At 38.0% G+C, this 22501-nt stretch overlaps 1 pseudogene; it reads right to left on the reverse strand.

Moving 5' to 3' along the window:
- Positions 1–5967: 5967 nt before the first annotated feature.
- On the reverse strand, positions 5968–15721 carry LOC125833791 (uncharacterized; annotated as a pseudogene).
- Between the last annotated feature and the right edge of the window lie 6780 nt (positions 15722–22501).

The following is a 22501-nucleotide window of genomic DNA, read 5'->3' on the forward strand; positions in this document are numbered from 1 at the left end:
GAGCCTAAAGATGCTTATATTTTCTAGCAACATAGCATTTCTACACTCTGTCTTCACCAGGTCTGACACTCCATATAGAAACTTATTCATCTGAGCCCTGCAATCAACAACTATGTGAGGAGCATACCAGGAGAGTTTAGTAAAGTTGCGCCCATACCCTTGGACTGTCATGCTTCCTTGACTTAAGTTCATAAATTCCTGAGATCTTCCCTCCCTTAGCTATCTTGGGAAAAACTGTCCACAAAGGTCTCACTAAAGCAATCCCAAGTTATAGGAGTTGCATTTGTACCCCTGTTCTCTTTCCACTAGTGATAGGAGCTGCATATGTACCCCTGTTCTCTTTCCACTGAGTATACCAGATATGAGCCACATCCTTAAATTGGTAAGATGTGAACTAAACTCAATCATTCCCAATTACCTGCATCACTTCAAAGAACTTCTTAACCTCATCAATGAAGTTTTAGGGTTCCTCACCAATCTGCGATTCTAAGAATTCTTGTGGATTCATCCTAACAAAATCTCGCACTCTGGTTGCAACTGACCCAACATTAGCATTTGCCAGAACTGGAGCCCGCTGATTGTTCTGGTTGACCACATTTTAAGCCAACATCTGAATGGCGTTCCTGAATTCTGCATTCGAAACTTCTTGATCTGGGACTAGAGGAGCTGTGTTTGCGTTCCCGGCATTCGCATTCCTAGCATTAGCTCTACAAGAAGGCATGATCACTGAAATGTAGAATGTCGAGTTAGAATGGAATTAGATCATACCTTACACATGATAAAAGTAACAAGAAAATGAAGATTTTTCCTAAAACACTTTGTTGCCTCCCTCTCATTAGATGTACGCACTACACACCCATGAAAAATACTCTACCTAGTGCGGCTTTTCAGACATCCTCGAACACCTAAACCTTGTCCTCTGATACCAAGTTTGTCATACCCCGAGCTACCCCCGAGACGCTGACACGGGACACATGATCAAAAATTACCCAAGCTAACCCTGCTGGCATGACATGAACATACTAAGAATAATAATAACTAATACGGAAGCTAATCATAAGTAAATCTGAAATGATGGGGAATAACATTATACTAAACTGAATATATCAAGTTGGAGAGTTTCACTAAAAAAGAAATGTCAAACTCAATACTAAGCTGAATCTAACTATGTCTGAAAATAGCCTCTAACTGACTAGAAGTGTTGGGACATGCCCCAGCTAAGTCTAGCAAAACTGAAACTAAAACAATGAGGACTGAAAAATAACATGACTATTGTCCTCCAAGAATGAGGACTTACCACTGATAGTACTAAAATGGAGATCGGGAACCGATCTAAGCGTGATCTGGATGCTGAGAATCTGTACCTACATCACAAAAAGATGTAGCACAGAGTATGCGTCAGTACTTGAAAGGTACTGAGCATGCAGAATAGAGAAAAATTGAAATAAACATATAACTAAACAACCAATGAAGCAAGAATATAATTTGAACATGATATAGATACTAAATACTGAGCTAACAGAATGCAATGACCAAATTTTGACATGTTGATGGTGAATACTGATTATAATGAAATATGGTGAATGCAATGGAGTCTGACTGAACTGTGGGAGCTACTAATAATTGATAATAAAATCACACGAGCTAAATGTTGAGTCCAATGTATATGCCCCATTGAGAGAAACCGATACACTCGGCCAAAGGTGTAGAGGCATGCTGGCGTGATCAGTAAAATGATGCCCGCATAGGGGACTTACAATCTATGTGGCTCGTAGTTCTGGGACTATGTAGGTGACTGGCCCTAGTCCAACTCAGTATTATGCTACTCCCAATAGATTAAATGATTAAATCATTGTGACTTAATTTGTGTAATATACTAGATTGCTAAAAACTGACATGCAGACTGAGAATGCATATTAATATACTGATAATGACACATTCAAGACTGAGGCAAGTATATCTGAAATACTGAAATATCTGACCTAGTATTTTTAATTCAATAACTAAAGAAATATATAGCTAGGGTTCTGAAATTCATGCGAGACACGAAGTAATAACATGATAATCTGATTTGGAACATGTAAATAACTAATTCTTGATAATCTGCTGAAGTTCTAGAAACCCTATGTTTAGTTGATAATAGGGAATCAAGAATCTGACAGAAATCAAGTGACCTAATGGGTGAAAGGAACCCACTAATGAAATCCTACATACCTAGTGATGAATTCCACAAAGAAATATTTCAATTTCGGGGCTGGAATTGATATAATCTTACTGTTTTCTTGAACTAGGGTTCTTGACCTCTTTTCTCTCTTACGCTATAATTTTTCTAGGGTTATTATTTGACTTACGTAAGTTATAGTTATGTTTCTAGGCTTAAACATGACTAAAACCTCATAATTTAGGGTCTAAACGACGTAGTTTAGGGTTCAGATGAATAAGGAAAAGACCAAAAGACCCCCGACTTAACTACTATTGGAGTGACTGACGGACCGTCGATTGAATGATGGTCGTGTTGGTTCACCGTAGTTCATAACTGAAGTTGGGCTTCTAAGGCATCGATCCACAGACACGAACCACAGTCCGTGACCTGACCTACAGATCGTTGGTCCGGCTGTGGGTCAACACTTAGCTGATTTTTCTGAGGTTTCTGGGAGAACTGTCGTGGGTGCCAACCACGGACTTGCAGGATGGACCTTGGGTCCTCCTATGGTCCATAGGTTTTGACCGTGGAGACCTTAGCCTAATTTTCGAGCAGAGTTCTGGGGGAGGCTACATGTGTGAACCACGAACCACCAGCACAAACTGTAGGCCACCCTACAGTCTGTAGGTTGGGCCCATAGCTGGCACCTGTAGCTTTTGAAATCTGCAATTTGGTTTCCTTCGGATAGGCGGTGTTACATCTACGCACTGACTCCTCCATGAAACCTTAACTGAAGCGACTTCTTTGTTTCTCAATCTTCGAACCTGACGATCAAGGATTCCTACTTGTACCTCTTCTTAAGTGAGAGTATCCTTCACAGCCGCACTTTCCAAGGGTATAATAGATGTTGGATCATTCACACACTTCTTCAACAATGAATTGTGTAAACCGGATGCACTGCTGCTAGTTCTGTTGGCAACTCTAACTCATATGCCAGTTTACCAATTCTTTTCAACATCTTGTAAGGGTCTACATATCTAGTGTTGAGCTTCTCTTTCTTGGAAAATCTCATCACCCCCTTCATTGGTGATACTTTTAGGAAAACCCAATCATCAACATGGAACTCTAGTTCCCTTCTCCTTACATCTACATAGGACTTTTGGCGACTCTAGGATGTCTTAAGTCTATCTCTAATGAGTTGCACTTTCTCCATAGCATCATGAACTGAATTTGGCCCTATCAAGGCTGCCTGACCTACTTCAAAACCAACCAACTGGAGATCTACATCTACGCCTATACAATGCCTCAATAGGGGCCATCTGAATGTTGGAATGATAACTATTATTGTAAGCACTACACCATTTTAGACCTACGGCCACCCCAGTAAAGTGTAGCATAAACTAGCAAAAAGTGTGGCCTTTGATAAAAGACTACACTTTTGGACTTTAAGCAACGCTTCTTAGGGGGTGGCCTAAAGAAGCGTAACCTTTGGCATTAGGCAACACTTTTTAAATGTCGCCATCACAGCTACACTTATAAATCGTAGCCAAAGAGGTATAAGGGCACGCTTTGTAGTGATGCATTAGCGACACCTTTTTTTAATTATACTACACTTAAAAGCATTGCCTTGGCTTTGTTATTGGCCACACTTAAAAAGTGTTGCCTTTTATATCTCATCTAGAGCAACACTTATAAGTGTAACTTTTCTTATGTACAAGATAACATTGGACGTCCTACAACAACACTTTTGAAGTGTGGCAATGTTGTGTAGAATTTTGTAGCCAGAGTTTTCTATTTTTAAGAATAATAATTTTTATTTGCATATATTCAATAATCACATAATTAAATATACAAGTGACCTAAAGTACAAAATTAACTAATAATTAAATAGAAGCTATATATTTCAAATAAACTTCGAGAAACATGTCTTGTACAACCAATACTTAGAAAGTGATTACTTAAAGATATATACTATCAATAAATTCCACAAAACCAAATGCATTCAAACATATATGACAATAGTACTACAAAAACTCTTCATCGTTCACTACAATAGATGGAGTTTTACTTCTGGCTACAATTCCAATTCAATTATCGGCATTTTCCTGCACATTCAAAATAAAATTATAAATTAGTGAAATAAATCATGTATATAATATGCTTAAATTCATAGTAAGCTAAACCAATTCATAACAATAAAGATGTGGAAGTGCATAATTGGAGAGTATTCACTGTAAGCCAACCAATTCAAAAGTGGACTCCTACTTTTAGGCCTGAGGAGGAAACACCTATAGTCCCTATTTGGATTTCTCTACCGGAGCTACCTTGGCATTGCTATTACAAGGACATCTTGTCAGCCCTTCTGAGTCCTATTGGCAAAGTTTTGTACTTGGACACTGCTTCTATATAAAAAACTAGAGAAAGTGTTGCTAGGGTCAAAGTCCAAATCGATCTTACCAAAGAGAGACCTCCTCATGTGTGGATGGGGTTGAATGAAGAAGATCTTAACATAGGGAGGTAGCAAACTATTGAATATGAGCTTATTCCGGATTACTGCATGTATTGTAAACACCAAGGACACTTGTTACATGTTTGTACTATTAAGCAAAGAGATGACACAAATTTAAAAAAAGAAAAGAGTTGGAGGCTGATAGGAAGAACAAACACAAAGGGGAACCAGGCAAACAAGATTCCAGAAACCTGCAAATGCAATACACAAATAGAGAGGATGGAAACAACAATTCACAATACCAACAGCACCAAAAACAAGGAAATAACAAGAAGCCAGCTGATGAAGAATGGCAGACTCAGAAGAGGAAAGCTTACAGGCTAGTTCGACATAGCATAGACAGACCAAAATCTCCTAAGAAAACATTGCAGCAGCAGTAGACTCATCACACAGGTATGGCTACTAATTCTGCACTACCTACTTCTAATAATTTCATTGATCTTTCTATGCAGGATCAACCAAACAATCAAGAAGGTGCTAAAAATCAGAATTCAAAAAATAAGGATACAATGGAGACACAAATTAATAATAAGTCAACTCCCCTACACAAAAAATAAGCAAAAGAATCATAGGTATTGGCTCTACTACTCCCCTACCCTAGAACCCCCTTGTTAATTGTTTGGATGAGGCTGTTGAAGTTACTGGAGGGTTGGAAGGAGGGTGTCAGGAGAATAAATTGAGTGAATAAATGTTGCATTTCTTCTCTAAGTTGAACAGGTTAAGAAGGTAATCACTCACCCGCCTTTGAGTTCAGCCCTCATGCTGGAGGAGTATTTCGCAGATGTTTTCTGAAGGAACAACTAACAGAAACACAATCAGTTTATTATTTTCTTTCACTAGTAAATCAAGTTTCAGTTAAAGATAAAATGGAGAGGGAGGATCAAGCAACCAAGTAGACTTAATATACAGTAAATTTGTTACCTGCTTATCGTATCTGCAGTATGTTCCACGCATCCTACAATTGTTCTCAATCCATACGTTTTATCACAAGGAGTACAACAAAATTGAGTTTCCATAGGCTCAACAACAACCATAGTTTATGATAAAATTAGTCATATAATTCAACTATGAAAAGAAAAAAACATCAGACCAATTTTTCTATTACGTGGGATAGGGAACACGAATATACTGGGAAATAAACATACACTTATCGTGTGATATAGATTCCTATCGATACCACTAGAAGGTAAGCAAACATACACTGGAAAAGCAATTCGATTGAGGCCAAAAAAAAGAAAAAAACATCTTCAACTTATGCTTAGAAACAAGGACCTAATAGTCTTAGTTACTACTACTAGTACTCTATTTAGTTCCCCTAAATGATAGACTCATCTGAGGCAGTGTTTCTTGGAGTAGCCAGAACTAACCAACTTGTAGTTCCCTGGGGCAAGGATATGGCAGAAGAAGAACAACATTTGCTTGCTTGTTGATGATCGTACTCCTTCTTGCTGATGCTAACCTGTCTAGCTCTGTCATCCCCTGAAGCTTCCTGTGCTTTACTCATCTTGACTCCCTTCACCGGAGAGGAGAATGCCTTCAGTAACATACACAGAGAATTAAAGTGGCATCCAATTATCAAGAACATAAATAGTTAATTAGATTGAGTGCACACTGAGAGAGATCTGGAGATAGGATGCATGATACTCACATGAGGTCTGACGGTAGTTGTTGTGGTTATAGTTTGTCTTGATATTGGGGCTTGGAGAAATCCTTCACCAACGTTATGAGGGACATCATTTAATTTGATGACAGTAGTTGTCTTGTTTCCAGTTGAGTAGTTCATCATGTTAACCCCAACTTCATAGCAAGTTTCACTAGATATGGTGTAGAGAGTAGCAGTGATTGTTCGTCTTTCAGGGACAGGCCTGACAGGGGATGCTAGGTTGTTGTTATGAAAATTATTAGTGTATAGCAGCAATGAAGGAGGAGCTATGGCAGTAGAAGAAGAGACTGAGGGTGGTGTTTGGACCATATGAAGATCTTCAACCTGGACCACAAACTGAGGGGACATGTTCAACCACTACTCTTGCGGACCATGTTTAGCCAAAGGAAACTACCCTGGGGCATAGTCTGAAGCCACTCTTAAGCCTTTGTATCTTGGCAGCTTTTCCCTCAGCTGCTGGGGGAGTATTTTTTGCTTTTCTGGGGTTAATTGTTGTTAGGTCCTTTCTCTGATCATTTGAACTTTCCATTGCTACATCTACTGCTTGCACTCCCTATTTCTCACTTCTTTGTTCCACTTCCTTTCTCTTAACTTCAACAAATTATTCTGCCGACAACATAAATGATGTGATCGCCTTATCCTTTTCTTCCAGTTTAGACACCAGGTTCAGAAACTTATCCTATATTCATCACTCAATTAACATTTAACAGTTGACAAAAATTACTAGTACTAAAAATATCACGACTCCTACATTAACATGCATATCCTACAGCACCATGAATCTCTCTACTTCCTCACCAATCAAACATAATTAAGCCCCACCTCTCCCTTTCCATTTCACCCTAACCAGAAATAACAACTCAGAGAACCATAGAGGGGAATAGTGCATTTTTGATGGATTAGATTAGAGACATCAGAATGATTGAGTTCGGTATCTCAAATGTGAATTACAACATAATATAAACTATGGAAGTGTGAGTTGCATCTAATTCCACATGCAAGGGAGTAACATACATATAGGTTCATTAATTAGAATACCTCCATTTTTTCCATGAAATCTGAATTGGCTATCATTAATTGTTTCTTGCACTTTTCCTTCCACAGAAACAGAACATAAAGTATAATTACCAAATGGGTTAAGTATTTAATTTAGAAACCACTCAAATGACAAACTTTTGTCTTTTGGAAATAAACACCATTGATGGAATAGCTTTCCTTGAAGTTTCAATAGCTTTGGTTTATTGTTGGTTCTTCTTCAATTCAAGCTCCTCAATCTTTCTGCTCAAATAAAAACACAACCATATATGTTTATATATCACCAATGTAAAAGATTAAAAAGACAGCCTCAAATGGATGTTGTTGAGAGCTGGAGCCTTTAGAAAGTTGAAACAACAAAATGTTTGGATGTAGTGTAAACTCTAAACCACTTGCTAAAGTTGTTTTTCCAGATTTTGTGAGCTCCCTTACATTAGACTGGCCCTTAACATGGTTATTCCCTTTTTTGTGTTTGGCTAGCTCCCCGACCCTTTCATAGCATCTTGTATAGGAGCTAGCACATCTAATTTTGTATCCATGGTACCTTCTTTATAACAACTTACCTTATCAACCAAAAAAAAATTAGTGTCCATAAGTTTGTTTATGTTAGACGAGCTGTCTCAAACAAGGTTATACATAAAAAAGTTACACATTTAACGAGAAATAAATGTGAGTAATTAAGAACCCTTTCCCCAACCTAATGGAAGCATGAAATTAGAGAAAATCTGATAATATCAGCACAACCCATTAAATATTGATTATCTATTCTTATTTGTATTGTTGATGTGCACAAAAGCTAGTTTTCCCAAATGAAATGCAGAGATTCCATTACCTTTAATTTTTCCTTTATTTTTATAATTAAGCTGGTGGATGAAATCAATGAATATGAGACAGTAGACAAGAAAAGTTAATACCCTGAAAATGCCCTCAAGAACATCAACTCCCAGAACAATTGGATCCTTCTTGTTGACGACACAATTTGGTACGATATTGAGCACACAGGGGAAGACTGCTTCTTCAGCAACTTCCTTCTTTTTTTCTTCCTTGATAGTGTCAATCTAAGCTTTAAACTGATCAAATAAGTGATATATAATATCAGCCATAAAAACTTTGACACCAAGTTCATCTAAAGTTCCTGAGCTCCCTGTGTCACTTTAACATCAAAGGCCAAGATGGTTGGATACTCTTTCTTCTTGTCAAGCATAACACTAGATTTTATGGCATCCTTTTTATGCACGGGACCTATGCCAATCCCACTGATAAGTATGCTTACTCTTGGGGTCTTCAAAAATTCCAGCAAAGCTTCTAATGATCCAAGTGTAGTTGCTTGAACATATACTCCCGCACCACTTTTGTCAATCCTGCTCATCACTGACTTCATATCTCCCATAGCTGCTTGTTTGTTGTCTTCAACATCATCATCAGGCCCCACAACATATAGACTAGTGCCAGTAATCGTATGCTCAAAGCCCCGAACAAGAATATAAAGAACCAAGGGGGGGAAGGAGAAAGCTCTCAGTCTCACTTATTCATGGAAAACCACCACTAAATCAATAGCCATATAGTAAATAGTGAAAGAACCACACATCAGTAAAAGAAAATGCCAATACACCCATGCAATGGACTGAAAGGTTATGGCTTACTAGTTGAACTTCCAAGTCAAATTTCACTGAAGTAACAAACTACACAAGAACAACCATTGAATTTCTTACAACTATTCCAAGTCAAAATAGAACGGTATTTGTACAGCTATTCCAACAATTTTTTTCTCGAAGGTATCACAAAATATCCGACTTAGGAAATCAGAAATTCTGAACAGAATTGATATGCTCAGGGACATCATGAATAGAAAAAAAGAAGAAGAAGAGACTATATGTGCCCAAATTAGAATAACCTTCCAATGCCCTTGCACAAATTTCACAATATATGTTGAACATGAGACATCAAGTGCATTGGTTGGTTTTCTCACAAGAAAAAAATAGAAAAAAGAAAGAGATGTGCGTGCAAAGAGATAGCTCCTCCACTTATTATGTTTTGTGCAATTACAAAGCTTCCTCCAAATCTTAACGAAAAGTTATTTGACTTCCAACAGTAATCAGGACTCAAAAGTTATATCCAGTACATGACACCCTACTCTGCTTGATTGATCCTAGAAAAACTAATGCTAATTTTATTTTTAATTAAAAGGAAATCAGGAACCCAAACATAGCATCATTTGATTTTAACAACAAACTAATCTAAGATTCAAAATACATATATTTTCTAACAACAGATCAGTCAAAATAAAATCCACTTCTGACTCTCTGCATTAAGTTTCCTACCCAATAGACTTCATAAGCTTGATCCTAAGACTGACCAAAAATGAGCTCACAGATTTACAAGTAGTGAATAATACCTAGGCAGTTATCTTGATACCCTGGGCACCCTTGATTTTCTTATGATGCAAATACGTTCCCTAAAAGGATTTTTCCCAAACAAGAGAAGGCACTTTCATCAGTACGCCATTAGATAAATCACATATCAGATAAATTCAAAAAAAAACATGACAATCAATTCATTCTTAAGATTTTTTTATGCTCCATTGACCACAAGGTACAAAAGTACAAAAATAATTAGGGCATAAATGAGCCTGCAGACTTATGTCCCATGTTCGGAAAATTAAATAAGTAATGTGCATATCTTGATTGTGGGAAAAGCCTATTTTAACAAGGGAAATTATAATTTGAACACAAATCTAGAAGCCTCACAGCAAATTTCTGATCTTCTGTTTCTTTTGTTCAGAGAAAATTCAAAGTGACAAAAACCAAGTGTGTTATCAGCAATCTACGATTAGTGTAGCAGCTCAACAATTCCATGTCCATGAAAGCATCCATAAGCTTGAAATGATTTACATATATCACAAAAGACAGGGGTCCAAATAAACTAGGGTAGAGGTACTGTTAAAATAAGGGACCAAAAGAACAACTGACATCATAAACTCAACTTTCACTACAGCTACATAACTCTTCAGCTAGAACTCCCACCCACAAAGTAAACCTTTATTTTTTGTACGAAACATTTGGCGTTGAGGAAACAAATAACTCTAGTACAGTCTGTTACCTTGACAAGCCCAGACGAGAAGAAGGCTGACATATTCACCGTGCGATTGAATCTATCTTCATCTCCACTGCTCGTAGATTCTCCGATTCCTCTAGATTCGAAATCCTTCAAAAAAAAATTCTCATCTCTAAGACAAAGGTGAAGAATTATTAGGGAAATCGCCACATGCCATTGATAAGGAAACTGGAGAATTTTTGGGTGAAATTGAGAAGGGGAGAACTAGGGTTTATGATTTAATTTTTGAGTAGTGCTTTAGGCAAATAGCAGCACAAATTTTGGTTTGGGGAAAAACATTTTTACTTTTGTATAGAGTGTTTTTTTGGCCAATTAGATATTGGAGGGAGAGTTGAATATATGGGAGGTAATACATAATTTTGGTGAAAATTTTAAGATAATTATAAGGCAATACTTATCAAGTGTTGCTTTTAGAATTATAAAAATTGCACACTTCAAAAGTGTGATCATATGTGTAAATAAGTGTTGCAAATTATGTAATGATTTGGCAACACTTATAAAGTGTAGCCTATACCGTTAAACGGTACGCTTTATAAGTGTTGACAATGTTATCGTAGTCAAAAGGCTAAAACTAAGGCTATGCTTTAAAAGCGTTGCTAAAAATATTTTAGGCAACACTTTACAAGCGTTGTCCAGATTTAGTGTGGTCTTATGCCTAAAATGGTGTAGTGAGGCGAACTCTATAAGAGGAAGGAGATATTCCCAACTACCCTTGAAATCGATCACACAAGCTCTCAACATGTCATCTAAGGTCTGAATGATATGCTCTGTCTGACCATTCGTATGAAATGTTGTGCTAAGGTTAACTTGAGTACCAAGACCTTTTTAAAATGACTTCCAAAAATAAGAGGTAAACTAAGGGCCTATATCAGAAATGATAGACAAAGGAACCCCATGCAACCAGATTATCTCATTAACATAAAGTTTGGCGTAGTCCTCTGCTGAATTTGTAGTCTTAACCGCCAAAAAGCACGCAGACTTAGTAACTCTATCAACAATCACCCAATGGAGTCATGTTTTCTACGAGTACGAGGTTACATACCCTATAATGAAGTCCATGTTAATAACTTCCCACTTCCAAGTAGGAATGTTGATATTGAGTCATACCTCCTGGTTATTGACGTTCTACCTTTACTTCCTAGCAATTAGGGCACTTAGCCACAAAATCCGCTATATCCCTTTTCATACCATTCCACCAAAAGAATTCTCGCAGATCATGGTACATCTTAGTGTCGCCTGGATGAATAGAATATCCGGAGTTATGGACTTCTGCAAGAATCTGTTGTCTCAACACACCCACCTTAGGAATACATAGTCGACCCTGATAGTGAAGCACACCATCTCCCCCTTGGGAGAAGACCTCAACTCTCTGCTGATAGCCTAGACCCTTTAGTTGAAGAAATATCGGATCTAAGGTCTATCTTTAAGAAATGGCTAGCACCCTGAAGTTGGTCAAACAAGTCAGCTATCCTGGGGATGGGGTACTTATTCTTGATTGTGACCTTGTTCAACTGCCTATAGTCAACACACATTTTAAGAGATCCATCTTTATTCTTTACGAACAATACTGGTGCACTCCATGCGAAAATACTAGGTCTAATGAAGCCTTTATCAAGAAGGTCCTTCAACTGCTCCTTCAATTCCTTAAGCTCAATTGGAGCCATTCTGTAAGGAGGAATAGAAATAGGCTGGTTATCTGGAAGGAGATGAAATCCAAAGTTGATTTCCCTTTCGGAAGGAACTCTGAGAGATTTTCTGGAAACACTTTCGGGAACTCATTAAATAATGGAACTGACTCAAGAGTTGGGATTTTGGATCTTGAATCCTTAACCCGAACTAGATGATAGAGATACCCCTTAGAAATCATATATCTGGCCTTAAGGTATGAAATGAACCGACCCATAGGCGCTAAACTACTACACTTCTATTCTAAGATTAGTTCGTCTAGAAATTGAAAACGAATAATCCTAGTTCTACAATCGACTGAGGAGTACCAGGAATGTAACCAATCCATACCTAGAATGACATCAAAGTCTACCATTTCTAACTCTTCAAGATCTATTGAGGTGACTTTCTGAGAGACTATGACAGGGCAATTTCTGTATACCCACCAAGCTATAAGTAGGTCACCGACTGGAGTAGAGACTGAGAAGAGTTCTGACAGAGTTTCTGGACTAACATTGAAGTTGACTACTATATAAGGAGTTACAAAGGAAAGAGTAGCCCTTGGATCTAACAATGCATAAACATCTAAGTCAATGACTTGTAACGTACCAGTGACTACATCATGAGAATCTTCCCGATCCTGGCTAGCCTGTAGAGCATACAACCTGTTTTGGCGCTGACCTCCGACTGTACCAGATGAGTTACCCTGCTAAGTCGGGTGACCGGCTAGTGTTGTTGAAGTTGAGGATTGAACTCTACCATTATTTCCTCATTGACCCTGTTTAAAAGGACAATCTTTCAACATGTGACCAGACTGACCACACCCAAAGCATCCTTCCTTTCCTGCACGACACTCGCCCAGATGGTTCTTACCACACTAAGAGACTAATATCCTAGCTTCTGATCATTTCAGAACTTGGAGGATGGAATACTAACTAATGAAGGGCTGGAGGGATTTCACATATCAGGACACTTCATCCAATTCTATGTATCAATGATCACTAGTCAGTATAATAACCCAACTAAATGATTTGGGGTGGAATGCCACAGGGAGTGGTATGTGTTTAAGATTCAAGTGTAAAGTACGAATATGTTCAAGTCAATCATAGGAATAGACATTATCGAAGAAAAACATAATTCAAATCAAGGGGTGACAGGAATGTCAAATAACAGGGGGTTTTGGTTTTAACTATCAGCTACAACAACAATAAATAACACGAAGTAACAAATATTGAGATGGGTTCTTAGGATGTGATTTGATTATAGGCTAATATAGACAAATGGGTAATTGCAACTACTAGTAAATACTTGTAAATCAGTGAATAAGCTAGACTTTAGTGGGGAAAAACTCTCTCTCGAATAATTTACCCCGAATCAACTTGGTTTCTCTCGAATACCAACAAGTAGGCAAATAAGAACAGCCTACGCTTTAGTCCATTCACTCTCTCGAGATGAATATGTGGAAAAGGGTGTAGGATTCACTCTCTCGAGCTGAACCCATGACAACCCAATACCCACAGACGATCAATTTAATAATTTTGGTTTCCAAACCTCTCTCTCGAGCAAGCCAAAAATACGAAGGTAGAATTGCATTTGCAACTACAACCCTTTAAATTAAACCACAATTACTGATTGAAATCACTTCTAAACAACATTTAAACTATCAATTAGCAATACCCATAAGCTGAATCAGCCCATAATCACAAAATCACACCCCAATAATTAGGGTTTTAGCTAGACATCATAAAAAAATAAAAATCGTTACCAAATTGTGTTTCCATCAATTGGGTAAGATTAATTTCGTCTTTACAAAGGTCAAAATTGAAGAATCTCAAAGACCCACTTCCACTATCTCAAAAATGAAAAACTTCAATTCTTCAAAGCTAAGGAAAACTTAGTCTTAAAACAATCTTGAATGTTCAGAATAAAATTTGATTGATGAAAAGATTGTAAACAAAATGTTTGAAAAAGTATTTATAGTCGCCAAAAATATGCTGCGAAGGACCATTCAGCGCAGTAGGTCTGTATCGCCGGTCAACTCGGTGATACGCCCTTTGGTCAGTTCCATCACCTTTTTGCTTTTGCCTTCAGCATCCTCAAGTTCTGTAACTTTGGGCGATCCAACACTGCATCGCGGAACCACTTGGCAACACGTTGATTGCTCCTTTGTATCGCCAACTTGATTTTCTCCTTCAAGGCTTGGCACACTGGAACTTTAGACGGTCAAGAGGCCATTAGATGACTCACCCAATGGGTTAGGCGATCAACAGGCCTTTTTCTCTTCGTTCCTTTAGCTGCCTTGTTTCTTTTTTTCCATTAGTGTCCATGCTTTGTTTCTCAATCCAAATACCTGGAAATCAAGGATTTTACATCAGTTATTGGCACAAAATAAGCATTTGAGGACACTAAATCTATCCAAATAAAGCCCTAAATGAGTCCAAATTATGGACCGATCAACACCCCCAACTTAAACCTTTACGTATCCTTAAATAAAACTCAAGTTTAGCAGTTCAAAAAGGATGTTTCAAACAGTGCTACACAAGACTCAATCATGAATGCACACAAAAAGACTCAACTTACTCATGCAAGGATCAATTGTGCACTTCTAACAACCACGTAGTCAACCGGCTTGAATTTAGCTGTCATCTTCTTCCCCTGTGGTATCAAGGAACTTTAAGCTAACCCAACTCCAAATGTACGGGCCATTGTGTTTGCTGAAACGCTGGAATTTATGTGACCTCCGGCAACTCATAATATTTGGATACCTATCAATGACCCCATCAGTGGACAACCACTTTTCCTCTATAACTTTCCTCAACCCCTCAGTCTTCAGTTTGTTCATAGACCGAAGAGGACCTTGTACTAGTACTACTAGGACCACTGTCTGTGTTGTAGTAGGAGGAGAAGTAGTGGTGGCCTAGAGAGTCCTGATCCTAGATGGATCATTCATCCTCTTGCAGCGCAGCTCCACTCTCTGGGCTGCTAGTTACTAATCCTCCTCAGGCTTAGCAGTTGCAGCCTGATGCTCCTAGTGCTCACCATCACTCTCAGAAGTGGTGAGGTGAGTGGCGTAGATACCGTCACTGTCGAAACGGGGCCTCTGGTGATGCAGGTGCCTTTCCTTTTCCTTTTCACTTCCCACCTGTTGTGGGAAGTTTGGTAGCCTTATCTTTAGCCTTGGATGCAGCGGCATCCTCGTTGCTGGGAGGCATGTCTCTACCTGTGACTTTAGTTCTAGCCATATCTGCAAAACATCAAGGAAATGTAGAAATAGATCAAGAAGATGTGCAGAAAAATTGAGACTCACCGAACCAATCACCGAATCACTTTGGCGAGCTAGATTGAGCTTGCACAAAGGATTGGCTCAAAAATTTCCAGAAAAATTGGCATGTCGGCGATGGGAAGTGCCTTTCGTTGAATCGTTGACAGCATTTAGTGAGTAAGGACTAGCCCGCCAAAAGTTACAGTGCATTTTTAGGGGTTAGAGGTGCAGAAAAGGCGATCAAGGAAGACCTTCCGCGAGTTGCCGAGTGAACTCGGCGAACTCAAGTTTCCTGCCGAAAGTTACAGAACCCAAATCAAGATTACGCATGAAATTAAAAGTGATCAGGGGAACTTTGGTGAACCGTCGAGTGATTCGACGAGCTCGACCCAGCTCGCCAAATTTTAGCGACCCTAAAAATAGATAGGTGAAACTAGAGCCTAACGTATGAATTTTTAAAGTAAGCATAAATTGGAAGTAGTCAGTTTTGGAAAAAAAAGTTCTGAATCTGGAAATTGGCTAAGTTCAAAACCTGGAAATTTGGTTAAGTGTGGGAAATCAATGAGTTTTTGGCCAACTTTGAGCAGCCAGAACTCCTAGCTCAGGATGATCCAGGAGTAGTTCTAGTTATGTTTGGAAAGCCCTTGGAACGATCTTTCCAATGCCACCGAGTTTGCTCGATTCCGAGTTCGTACGAGTGAGTTATGCCCTTTGAAAGTTGGGCAGTTGGCAAGGAGTCCGTCCGGAAATTTAAGGGCATTTTGGTCATTTCACAAATCTTTTCTTTTGAGGTTATATTATTGTGTTAGGCTGATTGTGGATCATTTTTGTTCCATTTTAAAAGAGTAAGAGTTAGGGTTCTTGAGTGAAGAAGAGAAGAAGAGAGGAAGAAGAAGAAGAAGAAGTTGGAGCTAGGGTTGAAGATTTTGAATTATTTCTTCTTCAATTTTTCGTGGGCTTTCAACTTAGAGGTATGGTGACCCTTGATCCTTGATCAATATTTCTTTCAAGGAGTCCAATCAAAAGGGTTTCAAAGAACAAAATCTCAAATTCTAATCTAAGCATAGGTTCATTGGCAAAACATTTTCTAAGCCATTATATTGATGAATTAATATTTTTAAGATGATTTCGTATGGAATTCCTTGAAGAACCCATGTTTTCCCTAAATTCCTAAATTTGCTTATGAAGTGGGTCTTTTGCTTATGATTCAAAGTTTATGAAATTGTGTTTGGATTGGATTGTATTAGTGACTCTTATGATTTTCTACATCTATCTATGATGAATTGATGATGTATGGATGAATTGAAAGTTGTGGCCTTATGGGCAAGTTATGGATGAATTCTCTTGTGGTAAGTAAAATGGTTGGGACTTGAGTGTTGTTGATTATGGCTTTGGAGAATGGTAAGTTGGTTTAATCTCTTATTATGGATAAATTTGTTCTTGCTTAGTTTGATCCACTTATGGTGGAGGTGTATAATTATGGAATGTATTATGAACATGGACTTGAATGCATTATCTATTGAATTAAAGTGTTATCAAGTTATGAAATGTTATTGTACTATGTGAAGGTATTCTTATAGTTATAAGGTGATCTTGTACAAAGTGTTATTGTATTGTATATTATATATATAAATGAGGCTATATGTAAAGTCCTATATGAAGCTATATGTAAAGTTTTATGTGAAGCTTTATGTGTGAAGGTATGATGTGAATGAGTTTATGTGATCTTGTGATGATCCTATGTAAAGTGGATAGCATTGTCATTTAAAGTATGATTTTTCTCATGATGTATATATGTAATGATGTTGGATTATGAAGTATCCTTAGATGATAATGTTGTGACTTGGTTGGTAGACTAAAGTGTCTCTCCTTGTTACTTAAAGTCTTGAATGCATGAATGTGGGAAGTGGGCTAGAACTAAGAAATGGTGCCCTTTCTATAAATGCTAAAAAAGGAATTCTAGGCCAAGACTTGAATCGGCAAAACTAAGAAATGGTGCCATTTCATAAGTCTAGCTTTCCTAAGTAAATGTATAACCTTGAAGGATGGGCCTTAGGGCGAAGTTCCCTTCTTGAGTGAAATGATAGACTTAGAGATGGATGGAGCCGGAACGACATGAAAATCCTTATCTAAGAAAGTCAAATGAGCTATCCTTATGAACCTTGATTGGCCATGACTTAGAGATGGGGCCTTTCTTGGGAAGAGGTACTATGAGTTGGTAGAACTAGAAAATGAACCCTCTCTAAGCACATATGTGATTGAATACTCTATGGGAAACAAGGCTAGCACCGAGTGGATGTGGTTAGGAAGGTGGCCTAGTTAAGTATGAGATTAGGCACAATGAACTTCCTTGGACATCCCCTAAACCATGTGCCTACATGGGTTGCTTACTAGTTCTACCTTTGGCAAGTAGAACATCCTCTACGGAGTAGGATAGACTCCGGATTCCATGCCTAGCTAGTATGGTCTATGTCGGTTATGCCTATTCCCATCATGTGGGATATGCACTCTAGTTATTGGATAGGTTCTACAACGTGTAGGTAGTAATATGGGATGCTATCTACACATGGCACGAGTAGGCTTTGAAAATACTAAAGTGAATTCCCTAAGTCTAACGACTATTATGTGAAAGTCCCCTTATGTGCTTGAATGTCTCCTAAATGGTTTCTTAAAGAATGTTGGTCTATTGATGTTATGTTATAAAGGAAATGTCCTTATCTAAGGTAATCTTGAGGAACACTTAAGTGTGCTTGAAGAGGTTGTATGGGCGGTCACTTCTTGTCTCACTCAAGTGTGTCTTAAGGTTATATTAGGTAGAGGTCTTACGGTAATGAAATGGTGTGTGTTCTTTTAAAGTTAAGCATGGGTTGTATATGAATATATGTTGAGTATGTATATTGTTGGCTATGGTTTTATATGTTAACATTGACTTGTATTATGTCTCTTATACTTGTGAAGTGAAGGTTTTATCAAAATAATATGAAAGCATTTATTCCTTGTAAATGTCCGTTTTGGCATGTTTTTGCATGGTCATCATATTTAGTACTTAATTGTGCTAATTCCATATTTCTCTATTTTCTACAAATGTAGGTTCTGGCAAGTGAGCGGGTTTTGTAGTAACTTGGGATTTGAAGTTCTTCCTAGATTTTGTGGTATGTCCTCATATGTCGAGGGCAAGACTTTTCTATTCTAGTTTTATGATAAGATTCTTGTAATAGACTTAATAGACTTCTTTTGATTGTATAGGGCCGTGTCCCTAGTATGTTTTCACGTTTATGTCTAAGATGGCTAAGAGACTTAGTATTCCGCTTGTGTACTTTTGAATGATGTTTTTAAAAGTGACCTTTGAGTCTTATGGGATTTTATTTAAAGAGTTTTTAATTCTGCACTATTTTACATATCTAATGTGATGAATGCTAAGGGCTTGTATGAGACCTCCGAGAGGTTGAATACGCATGTTACGACTTGGGGATGCTCTCGGGTCGTGACAAACTTGGTATCAGAGCATAAGGTTTTGGGAAATGGTTCTTAGGTTCAAAGTCTCAAAAGCCACGTCTAGTGGAGTCTTGTTCATCGGTGTGAGTCGCGACACATCTATGAGCGAGAGGCTATAGGACGGTAGAAGTTACACTTCTTTCAATATTCTTGAAGTCGTGCCTTAGAGTTTGGTTTATAAGTGTCCTTTTCCTAATCCTTCTCTTGTGTTTATAGGAAATGAATACGAGGGCGAATCGAAGGAGAGAGGAAGATGAGTTAGGTGATGAGGGAGTTCGTCCTCAAGTTGTGCAAAATGGTCAAGGTGTGCAATGCAATCAAGTTCCTATAGGTGAGCAAGAGAATGAGGTTCCGGTGGTTCCCCCGGCCATGACTAATGAAGAGATTAGAGCGGCTTTTGTGACCCTAGACCAAGCCATGACGGCTCAAGTAAATAGAGATATGGGGCCTAGGGTGAATGCTTATGAGAGTACGGTAGCCTCAAGGTTGAGAGACTTTGTGAGGATGAATCCTCCTATCTTTTTGGGCTCTAGAATTGGAGAAGATCCCCAAGGATTCTTGGATGAGATTTACAAAATTGTGGATGCTATGGGAGTATCTTCTAGAGAGAAAGCGGAATTGGCTTCATACCAATTGAAGGAGGTGGCCCAAATTTGGTACACTCAATGGAAGGCAAATAGGCCGGAGGAAGCGGGTCCTATAGAATGGGAGGAGTTTAAGGAAGCATTCTTGGGTAAGTACTTTCCCCTAGAGAAGAGGGAGTGCAAAATTGAGGAGTTCATTAATCTTAGGCAAGGTAATATGAGTGTGGAGGAGTATGCTTTGAAGTTCTCTATGTTGTCTAGGTATGCTCCATCTTTGGTGTCTAACTCTAGAGAGGAGATGAGTAGGTTTGTTACTGGTGTATCCGACTTGGTGAAAGAAGAGTGTCGTACGGCAATGCTCCATGGTGACATGAATATCTCTAGGCTTGTTGTGTATGTTCAATCTATTGAGGAGTCCAAACTTAAGAGGATGAATAGGGATGTGAAGAGGGGTAGATCCGATGAGCAAGGTCAACCTAGGTTCAAGAAGAGGGTACCAAACCTAGATTTTCAAGTGCTCCCAAGGTTAACCAAGAGAAAGGTGGTGGATCTCAATTTGTTAAGCCTACTTGTCCCACTTGTGGAAAGAAGCATTTTGGGAAATGTCTAGCCGGTACTAATGGGTGCTATGGTTGTGGAAAGAATGATCACAAGGTGAGAGATTGTTCTAATATTGTGGCTAAAGGAAGGAATGCTAGACAAGCTCCTTATAGTGGTCCTAGTGTTAATGGTCAAGCAAGGAATCGTTTCTATGCTCTCCAAGCTAACAAGGAAGCAAATCTGGATAAAGGTGCCGGTAAGTCATAATGTCTAGTTTTGTATTGGAATACTTTTGTGTTAGTTTAGATGGGTTTCTCCTAAGTGGGGGATGGTATGTTGAATGATGAGTTGAGGTGAGTTTAGAAATTCTTGTCTCTTTCTTCTATTCCTAATCAAGCTTGAGTCATAGAATTGTAGAAGCATGATGCATGGTTTTTGGAGTCTTGTTTGAAAAATGAGTTTCTATATTTCTCCTTATAATGATGCATGCTTTAAGTTGAATTCTTGTTAAATGAGAAAATGAGTTTTGATAATGATGTCTCTCATGTTTATATGCATATAAGATGAGTTGCTAAAATATTTCATGAGTTGACTAGTTGAGCATGCTTAAGTGTTTTCTTGATGTGGCATGATTGTGTTTTAATGAGATAATTGCATATTGTGTTCTTTGATGTTGTTATGAGCATGAGGTGCTATGGAGAAGGAAGTTCCTCCAACTAAATGAGGAATGGAAAAGGTTTGAGGCATGTTGAGTTGTAGGTGTGATTCCTATTTCCATAAATATGAATGAAGTTGTGTTGTAATGACTTGTTATGTGGAGTTGATGTTTCCTCCTAGATTAGTGTTTTTTTTTTATATTGATATTGTATGATTGTTTTGGGCTGCTAGTTTTGAGTCATTACCCTTAATGTTTTAAAGTGTCATTCGAGGACGAATGTTTCCAAGTGGGGGATAATGTAGCCACCCTAAAAATAGATAGGTGAAACTAGAGCCTAACGTATGAATTTTTAAAGTTTAAGCATAAATTGGAAGTAGTCACTTTTGGAAAAAAAAAGTTCTGAATCTGGAAATTGGCTAAGTTCAAAACCTGGAAATTTGGTTAAGTGTGGGAAATCAGTGAGTTTTTGGCCAACTTTGAGCAGTCATAACTCCTAGCTCAGGATGACCCAGAAGTAGTTCCAGTTATGTTTGGAAAGCCCTCGGAACGTTCTTTCCAACGCTACCGAGTTTGCTCGATTCCGAGTTCGTATGAGTGAGTTATGCCCTTTGAAAGTTGGGCAGTTGGCAAGGAGTCCGTCCGGAAATTTAAGGGCATTTTGGTCATTTCACAAATCTTTTCTTTTGAGGTTATATTATTGTGTTAGGCTGATTGTGGATCATTTTTGTTTCATTTTAAAAGAGTAAGAGTTAGGGTTCTTGAGTGAAGAAGAGAAGAAGAGAGGAAAAAGAAGAAGAAGAAGTTGGAGCTAGGGTTGAAGATTTTGAGTTCTTTCTTCTTCAATTTTTCGTGGGCTTTCACTTTAGAGGTATGGTGACCCTTGATCCTTGATCAATATTTCTTTCAAGGAGTCCAATCAAAAGGGTTTCAAAGAACAAAATCTCAAATTCTAATCTAAGCATGGGTTCATTGGCAAAACGTTTTCTAAGTCATTATATTGATGAATTAATATTTTTAAGATGATTTCGTATGGAATTCCTTGAAGAACCCATGTTTTCCCAAAATTCCTAAATTTGCTTATGAAGTGGGTCTTTTGCTTATGATTCAAAGTTTATGAAATTGTGTTTTGATTGGATTGTATTAGTGACTCTTATTATTTTCTACATCTATCTATGATGAATTGATGATGTATGGATGAATTGAAAGTTGTGGCCTTATGGGCAAGTTATGGATGAATTCTCTTCTGGTAAGTAAAATGGTTGGGACTTGAGTGTTGTTGATTATGGCTTTGGAGGATGGTAAGTTGGCTTAATCTCTTAGTATGGATAAATTGTTCTTGCTTAGTTTGATCCACTTATGGTGGAGGTGTTTAATTATGGAATGTATTATGAACATGGACTTGAATGCATTATCTATTGAATTAAAGTGTTATCAAGTTATGAAATGTTATTGTACTATGTGAAGGTATTCTTATAGTTATAAGGTGATCTTGTACAAAGTGTTATTGTATTGTATATTATATATATAAATGAGGCTATATGTAAAGTCCTATATGAAGCTATATGTAAAGTTTTATGTGAAGCTTTATGTGTGAAGGTATGATGTGAATGAGTTTATGTGATCTTGTGATGATCCTATGTAAAGTGGATAGCATTGTGATTTAAAGTATGATTTTTCTCATGATGTATATATGAAATGATGTTGGATTATGAAGTATCCTTAGATGATAATGTTGTGACTTGGTTGGTAGACTAAAGTGTCTCTCCTTGTTACTTAAAGTCTTGAATGCATGAATGTGGGAAGTGGGCTAGAACTAAGAAATGGTGCCCTTTC

The sequence above is a fragment of the Solanum verrucosum genome, unplaced genomic scaffold, assembly GCF_900185275.1.
Source record: "Solanum verrucosum unplaced genomic scaffold, falcon-dt-bn FXZP01000107.1, whole genome shotgun sequence".
NCBI lineage: Eukaryota > Viridiplantae > Streptophyta > Magnoliopsida > Solanales > Solanaceae > Solanum > Solanum verrucosum.